The sequence below is a fragment of the Nicotiana sylvestris genome, chromosome 12, assembly GCF_000393655.2.
Source record: "Nicotiana sylvestris chromosome 12, ASM39365v2, whole genome shotgun sequence".
Taxonomy (NCBI): domain Eukaryota; kingdom Viridiplantae; phylum Streptophyta; class Magnoliopsida; order Solanales; family Solanaceae; genus Nicotiana; species Nicotiana sylvestris.
This window is the reverse complement of record NC_091068.1, coordinates 122,882,596-122,891,766: the sequence shown is the minus strand read 5'-3', so window position 1 is coordinate 122,891,766 and position 9,171 is coordinate 122,882,596. Positions and strand designations below refer to the sequence as shown.

The following is a 9,171-nucleotide window of genomic DNA, read 5'->3' as shown; positions in this document are numbered from 1 at the left end:
GCTTGTTCTCACTGATTATTTTACTAAATGGGTAGAGGCAGATGCATTCAAACAGGTGCGAGAAAAGGAAGTCAGAGACTTTATTTGGCGGAATATCATGTGTCGATTCGGTGTACCAAAGGAGATCGTATGTGATAATGGTCCTCAGTTTATTGGAGCTCAGATCACGAAATTTTTTCAAAGCTGGCAAATTAAAAGGATTACGTCAACACCCTATCATCTGGTGGGTAATGGACAGGCAGAATCAACGAACAAAGTCATTATCAACAATTTAAAGAAACGACTAGAGGAATCAAAAAGAAACTGGCCTGAAGTGTTACCTGGAGTTTTATGGGCATATCGCACAACTGCAAAAACAAGTACAGGAGAAACACCGTTCTCATTGGTTTATGGAGCTGAGGCTTTAATTCCAGTTGAGATAGGGGAACCAAGTACACGGTTCACACATGCGACACAAGAATCTAATGACGAGGAGATGCGGGTCAACCTAAATTTACTCAAGGGGTGGAGAGAAGCTGCTTTAATACGAATGGCAGCACAAAAGCAAGTCATAGAACGATACTGCAATAGAAAAGCACGCCTCAGGTTCTTCAAAATTAGGGACTTCGTGCTTAAAAGGTTTTTCAGTCTACAAAGGTAGCTAACACAGGGAAATTAAGTCTAACATGGGAAGGACCCTACAGAGTGCGTGATGTTGCAGGAAAGGGGGCATATGAACTGGAAACAATGGATGGCAAGATACTACCTTCGCATTGGAATGCTGTTCATTTAAAGAGATATTATTTCTAAAGAAAACCCACGGTCAGGTATAACCATTTTAAATTTCATTTTTGAATTGTTAAAATTTTACTAACGATTTTAGATGATAGGCAAAAAGCTAACTTGTACTAAATGATGAGTCATGACCTGTAAGGCACATGGAGTAACCTAAAATTCCTGGCCTAAGGTTACAATTATTCTGATAGAAATGCAAATGGGTTATGCAGTCTTCATCTATAATCGTCCCTCCGAGTCCCGTATGTTTTTCCTTGTCAGGAAAATGACCAAATGAGAGAAACTATCAAGTGCTCGAGGCTTCATACTTCAACACTCAAACACTTGGGGGACTACATAATATACACGGACATGTGTATAAAGAAGGCAAAGAAGATTAAGGAAAAATCAAGCCTGAAAGAGTCAAGTGCAGAGTAAAAGTCATAAAGTCACGAGCTAAGGCCAAAGAAAAATCTCACTATAGTTAGGGTAAAGGCTATGTACTGAAACGGGTTATAAGGAAAAACCCCGTGTCTATTATTCTTCTTTTAAATCTGTTACAAGAAAAACAGTTACGAGAAAGTTATAGATGTAATTCAAATACATGTAAAATTTTGTTCGGAACTAGACAAGGTTCAAAAATAAAAACTTGTCAAAGTTATTTCAGAGAAACATGTGTATTCCTATTTCTTTTATCGTATGATAACACCATTATAAAGTTGAGACGTCTTCTTCATTAAGTGTCGGAATATAAAAGGGCCCTTTTTTATAAAACTCATATTTAAATTAATCATGAGGTTAACAGAAGCATTTTCGGAAAACAAAAATGCAAATTATTCTGTAAGTCCTTAAAAATAAAGACGAGAATAAAGCAAACAGAAGTTTAAGATAATAACATGAAAAACTTCTTAATATGTAAAAAATAAATCTAAGACTAAGTTCGAACTTAGTCATAAAACTACGAAATTGTTTAGATTGCCCCATAAAAAGACTTGGGACTGGCGTTTCCAAAATCAACCCTCAAATGAAGCTAAGGGTTTGATTACAATTTTCCAAAATCAAAACAAAAACAAAATCATTTGAATGATTAAAAACGGTCACTGAGAAGTTTGTGGTATCGGGGAAGGAACGTCAATAGCAACAGGCTCAATTTGGGCAGGTGCATCAGCAGGCGCGGTTTCAACTTGGCTTGCAGCAACAGACTCAATCGGGCTTGAAATAATCGGGATACCCGTATTAGCTTCAACATTCATGAGAGCTTCAGCCACGGGAACTTCATCCACGGGAGAAGGGAAGTCCTGAGTTTGTTAAGCCTTTTCAATGGTTTCGTTGATTTTAGCTAACTCCAACTCCAGGTTGAAGTTTTCTTGGCCAGCTTCAAGTAGGGTATCACGACGGGAATTCAAAAATACCCAACTTGCCTCAACAGTAGATTTTTCTTCAAGGATCTCATAATCCTTTTCCCAAGCAGCGATCTCATTTTCTATCTCTTCATTTTCATCCAAGGCGGAGTAGTAGGAAGCTTGAAGAGAGGCGTGGGAGCATTCTAAAGCACGCACCTTATCAGCAGAGATTCTGAGGTATCAAATTTTGTACAAGCTCCCCAGCGTAAACTTCCTTTTAGTTTAAAAGAGCCTTTAATTCTCTGATCTCTTCACTAGCTTTAGATAGTTGCTCTGAGAAGGAGGACTCGAGATGCTCTTTTTATTTTTCTGCTTGGTTTGAAGAGGCTTTTGTAACCGCCAATTCTGAAGTTAAATCCCGTACTCACTGCTCTAAGGTATTCTTGCTCTCTTGTAAGTTCTCTATATCAAGCTGTGCACTCTCAAATTGCCCTTTCCAATTGGTTGCTTCCAATTGAGAGTCGCGTGCTATCTTCTCCAAAGGAGAAATTCTTTTCATCAATTCTGTGCGGATAAGATTGGCCTAAAAAAGAGAAGAAATAAGAATATCAAAGATGAAAAATTTTGCAAAGTAAGAAAGGGAGAGAAGAAAAATACCTTCAGAGTGGTATGCACGATATCATTCATTAAAGTCAGGGAACTGTGGCTCTCCAGCTTTGCTTTTTCAATTGGGCCAATAAGAGGCTCCAGCCATACATCCGCCTGACCTGACTTTCTCAAAAGGCTGTTCTCAGCAGGAACTTCAATAATTACCCGCCTCATAGCGGCACTTCTACTTGAAGAGCCCGTTTCAGTATGATGAACGATAGGAGGGGGAATAGTCAAAGGAGGAGCCGGAGAAGAGGTAAGAGCAGTAGAAGAAGGAACAGAAATAGCTGGGGCCGGTAAAGAAGGAATCACAGGCACGGGTAATGAAAAAGACGATAAAGGTACTTCGTCTAAAACAAGCCCGACATCTTCACGACCAAATCCACTGACGAAAAGTTGGTCAATAGACTCACGAGTATTGTGGGGAGTGACGTCATCATCAGGAATTATTATTGGGGTTTCAACAGGTTCGGTAAGAGAAACCAAAACTTCAGCTTCGTCATCGGAAACGATGCGTCTCCTAACCCGTGGCCTCGTTACCAGGGAACTCTCATTTTCCTCTTCTTCAAAATTTTCCTCTTCAACAGCCTTCCTTTTCGCAGAAGAGGAACCTAGGACTATTTCTCGGGCTCTTTCTAAAGAGATACGGGTTCCCGAAGGAGTACGGGTTCCCAGAGAGACATGAGAGGTTGCAACTGCTTCAGCAGTAACCCCTCGAATAGCAAATCCTGACAAAAAGAAGGATAAAAGTTAAAACAATAAAGGAGAATATAGGCACGAAAAGAACAAAATGTGAACTCTTACCATGAGTCTTTACCTTCTAACCAAAGCGGTTAGAAAGTGTTTTCCAAGATCTACCATCCGTTGGTGCGATCTTCAGTAATTTATCTACCCAACCACGGAAATTGGGAACATCCCCCACAACTCCCATGGTTGCTAAAAAACAAGGGGGGTAAAATTAGAAAAACTAATAAACTTGAAAGAAGAAGGTACGAGAGGGATAAAAGACCTACGTGCAAAATTCCACTTCTCGGGGAAGGGAATATTATCTTCACCCACTAAACCAACAGTGGGGGCAGCAACAAATCGGGCATACCAGCCACGATCCTCGTCATCCTCAAGGCTTACCAAAACCCTCTTACTCCTGGCTACTAATGTAAAAACACCATTGCGAAAAAGCCTAGGTGAATAAAGATGAATCAAGTGAGAGAAAGTAAAAGGAGCTCGGCTTTAGTGGCTAAATGCCTTAAACAGGCAACAACCCTCCATATGATTAGGCTAATTTGACCCAAGCAGACATTGAAGAAACGGCAAAATTCAAGAATGACTGGGTCGATTGCTGGTCTAAACCCTAAAGTAAAAGGGTAAGTGTAAACAAAAGAGAACCCAATTAAATAAGAAGTAATTCTCTGATTTGGATTAGGGATAATAATGGGAAAATCATTACTCCAATGACATTCCTTACGAACCATATGAGTCAAAACCTCTGTAATTTGAGTGGGGTAAGCATCGACACGATCTAATGCGGAAACCTAGTTTCTAAGAGATTCCTTGTCATGGTAAAAAGACAATTCTGAAGGGACTATCTCATCTACTAAAGGTTCGCGTAAAGGTTCAGAATGATCTTTACCCCTGAAAGAAGATTTGTGAGAAAGGGAACCTCTGGTTCTAGAGGAAGGACCAGAACCAGAAGAAGGCATAGACGAACCACCTCGAGTAGATCCTAAATTACGAAGTCTACCTCCCCTTCTGTGCCTAACAGGGGCATTGGGGAAGGAGTCAGTAATGGAAATTCTCTCAGGGTTAGGGCTCAGAGAAGACATATCAAAGAAGAATGATTTAAGGAACAAATAAACAGAGATTTGGAGAAATAATTGTTCAATAAGCTTTATGTGATAAAAGACAAGGGAAAAAGTTATATTTATACCGATAAGCAACCGCCAAAGGCAAAAGTGCGGAGGTTAAAAGACCATAATTATGATAACTGACACTTCATTAATAGTGGAACCGTAAAAACCTTGAAAAAGGCTGCAAAAACTGCAGAGCCAATGGAAAATCGATACGTGTACGGAATATTAAATGAAAGTGACAATTGAAGCGTCAATTTTGTCATAGCATTAATGGTGACAAAAATTCTCGTTTTAATGAAATCCACTTCCCAAATATTCAATTGATGAATAAATGGAAAGTGGGGGACTATCTGTATTGGGAAAAATTGCATTTATATATGTAAGTGACATGTTGAGACACGTGGACTGGTCAAATAGTTAAAGAATTATAATTAGTCAAAAGGCACGGGCAGCAATAGAAACGAGCAAAGGCAAAGGAAGAGGCATGGGAGGACATTCGAAGGATTCAACGCCCGTACCTATTTAAGTCATTTATCGAAAGGAAGGGATCTGACCATAATAAAGAGCGCAGATACGGAATTCGACAGGCATTAAATACTGGATACGTTAGAGAATTTGTATTGATTACAATGATTGTGTAACGTAGCATTTAATGTCTTTAATTATTCATAATAGCCTCATTATGATTTGGGGAAACACATATCTTCAAGATACCTATAAAAGGGAGGTATCTGGTCACTTGTAAACACAAGATACAATTGGAATATACTTTGATTCACTTGTTTTTCTCCTGATTACACTCTGGTTACCCCAAATTACTTTCTTCTACATATTGCGTTCTTCTAAATTCTAGCTTTGACTAAAATTCTATTTTTTGGTTAAACATTAGTGATGTTAAATGCCCGGAGATTATATAAATACTAGAGAATAGAGAACCTAGATGATTAAATCCACAGTTGAGATGCAAACCAAACAAATAAATGAATCAAAATCATAAAAGATTAGATACAATAGATAATAAAAGAAAAGGATGGCATAAACATCCCCAAGCATTTGGCTTGTTTTTCTTGATGCCCGACACTCCTAAGGAAGATGATATGTGATGATTCTATAAGATGGCAGTGGTGGTAGCGTCGAGCCTCACTATGAGACTTCATTGCAAGAGTCTCGAATTAAGACTCCATTTGCTTCAAAGTTTACATGTAAAGAAAGAAAAAATAAAATTAGAAAAGAAAACTTAATATAACATTATCTCTTGAACCTGAAATGTTCCAGGAAACTCGGGACAATAGAATGCATCCAAGAAATTCTATTTTTAAAGTAGTACTCTAAATACTTCCTTAAGACTATTAACAGAAATTAAACTTGATATTTAAAGTTCTAGAAGAGAGGACAATAGCAAAAACTATACTGTTGTTCAACAAACATGGGTCAACAAATTTTACTTTTATCATTCATGCTTAAGACATCATAGGCATATGCTATCATGACTACTGACTTGTTTTTAAGAGTTATATCACCTTAAGTGCATACAGAATGATATCAAGTCCTAAAGAGGGTGCTTAATACATATGTTTAACTAGCCATTGGGATATGTCTAACTACGTTATTGCATAAACATGTGTCTTTCACTTTTCCCAAGATCTAAGAATATCATAAGAAACTTGTTTAAAATAGATTTTAGATCACCTATAATTAACTATAATGAACAAGATATCTTTACTGTCAAAATACTCTGAGACATCATAAATAAGATATGAGATTATGTACTATCATGTTCATGGAATATATTCAAATATAAAAGAATAAGAAATTTTCCTATAGTCATGTTTTCTAATAAAGCATTAATCTTGGGTCATGACTTCTGGTTAATCATTTTATTCTATAGATGTCTCTATCACATATAGCCAAGAGAATCGAAGCAAAACTCCTGAATACAAATTTTAAGCTATTTAGTTGTAAAGAAGCTACTAAAATAATACTTGGATCATCTTTAAACATGGAAAGAAGCCTAGTATAGGATTTCAAGTAAGCTTTAATACCAAACTCTTATTGAATTTTAATCTCAATTTCAGTTAAGAAGGCAACTTATAGTATGCCCACAAGACAGAATGCAACTTCACTTCTTAATCGACATTAAGACAAAATACTTCTATTGCATAATATTAAAGTAGGAAAGCTGTGGTTAATCCTAATTGCTTAATAAATTACCTAATAACTGAAACATCACATATTGATCCAAATATATCATTCTTGTTTAAATGGCACAAGTAAAACACAAATGAGCTTTAATACACAAGATTATTACATAAACAACACCTATGTCGCGATTTCTATGCAGTAAATAATTGCATGTCTTCAAACCAACATTTATTATGAACCTAAAACAGTAACAAGGGAAAAAAAAGATTGAAAATTACGGACCTTTTTGCGGGCAGCGAACCGAGGCGCAAATCTTAGATATACTATTGAACTCCGACCTCGAACTCGCTTCTTCAAACAACTATGAACGTTGAAGCGAGCAAATTAAGGGATCTGCTATGGCTAAAAGAGAACCAAATAGAAAATGAAAGGTTGCAAAATGAGAACATTAGATTTTAGAGAAATTGTTTAGGGTAGTGAAAACAGTAAGCTTCTAAGAGATGGCGGCTGAAGCTTACGGTTAAAGGAGGGGATTCAAGTTTTTTTTTCTCCTCCTCCTCAAATGTGAACCCATTTGACTGGGCATGAAGTTTAAGAAAATAGAAAAGATTTTTAATCTTGTGGTGTAAAATGAGTCACATATATTTTGTGTAGCTATAAATTATTGTGTAAAGGTAAATTGTTTTCAAATAATGAAAGGGGTCATTCTTTTTGGCATAAACTAAAAAGAAAATAGGTTCATATAAATTAAAACGGGAGGGAATATTATTTATAATGAAAAATCTAGGGCTTAATTTCTAGGTGGGATTTGAAATTCACCATTTTTGGTGAGTCTCTTCTGTTAAAGTAAAGTTAAGAGAAGAGGGAGAGAGAGTGAAGTAACAAGTTCCAACCATTGGATTAAGAGTTTCAACAGCTAAGATTAAGTCTGGCATATTTATCAAAACGATGTAGTTTTCATGGGATTCTAGAGTATTCTACAGTTGGGCTAAAGTTAGAGGGCTGATTTTGGAGATGGCTTTTGGCCGAATTGGGCCTTCATTTTGGGGCTCGGTTCAAATGGGGCTGATTAGGACAATCTTTGGGTTGCTGAATTGAAAACTTGGGCTTATGAGTAGGCCAAAATAAAATGATGTTCTCCCATCTTTAAATTTTATTTTTTGAGTTTCTAATTTATTCCAAAATATCCTATTACTTACATCATATAATAAGGTGTAAATATGCCTTAATAAAATTATTAGCATTTGTAGAAAAATAGTAGACTAATTGTTAAGTAAAATTTATAATGTCGTTAGAGCAAATATATATAAACGGTAGGATTAGGGAAAATATTACTATTTGGTTGAATGAAAGAAATGATATGCTTTTCGCAAAAGACAATAAAAGTTATAATTAGAATGCCAAATAATAATAATAATAATAATAATAATAATAATAATAATAAGTTTGAATGATAACAAACAGGCATAATTTATGCTACAATAAATGGTAGAATAACTACCTTATATTATTAGTGATATTAGAAGCTTAAAGAAATAATTTGGAAGAAAGGAAGGACAAAATTGGATGTCAACATTGGGGAGACGTCACGACCCCAATTTTCCTTCGTAGGATGTCGTGATGGCACCTAGTCACTAAGACTAGGTAAGCCTAACACTTACTGAACTAAAAGACAGAATTTAACCACAAACAACTATTAAGCATGAAACAGAAATTTCTATAGTAAACCAATAATCCCGAGTGCAATATAATACCCAAAACCGGTAGTACAAGTCATAAGATCTACTGAGTTTACTGGATAAATCTTCTAAATACAACTGTTCCGGAATAGAAATAGACAGTACAAGTACAAAAATCAGAAGGTGACTCTGAGGTCTGCAAATGCGACGACGGGTATACCTTGAGTCTCCACAGCAAAACCCGGACATCTAGCTAGTGATCAACCAACTCCGAAGTACCTAGATCTACACAAAAATGTGCAGAAAGAATAGCATGAGTACACTACAGCGGTACCCAGCAAGTATGAAGACTAACCTTGGTGGAGTAGTGACGAGGAACAGTCAAGACACCTACTAGACTTAACAACCTGTACAAGTATGAATGTGAAACTAATAGGGAAACAATGTCATTATAAAACTAAGCATGGTAAAGAAAACAAAGCTATACTCGCAATAGGACACTAGAAACAACAACTAGCAATAGGTAGCAATTCCATGAAGTAAGCTGAACGAAGTTTAAGTCCGGTGAAACCAAGTAGAGAAAACAAGTAACAACTCAATAAGAGTAACCACTTCCACACAATATTTGTTCAAAGATTTTCCCCGATGTGCTTTGCCTCATAGTCACATTTCATGGGTCCCAATTCATGAATCCTAATCATTTGTCATCTTGTGCCCACATTACAATTCATAATCACACGGACGACTCACATGCCG

General features: G+C 36.6%; 1 long non-coding RNA gene across 1 annotated transcript; it reads right to left on the bottom strand.

Annotated features, from left to right (window-relative positions):
• Positions 1-5,531: 5,531 nt before the first annotated feature.
• Positions 5,532-7,576, bottom strand: LOC104212691 (uncharacterized). The gene is made up of 2 exons (XR_707414.2): positions 7,019-7,576; positions 5,532-5,781 (listed from the first exon to the last, which is right to left on the bottom strand). It is a non-coding gene; the product is annotated as an uncharacterized lncRNA (long non-coding RNA).
• Positions 7,577-9,171: the final 1,595 nt, after the last annotated feature.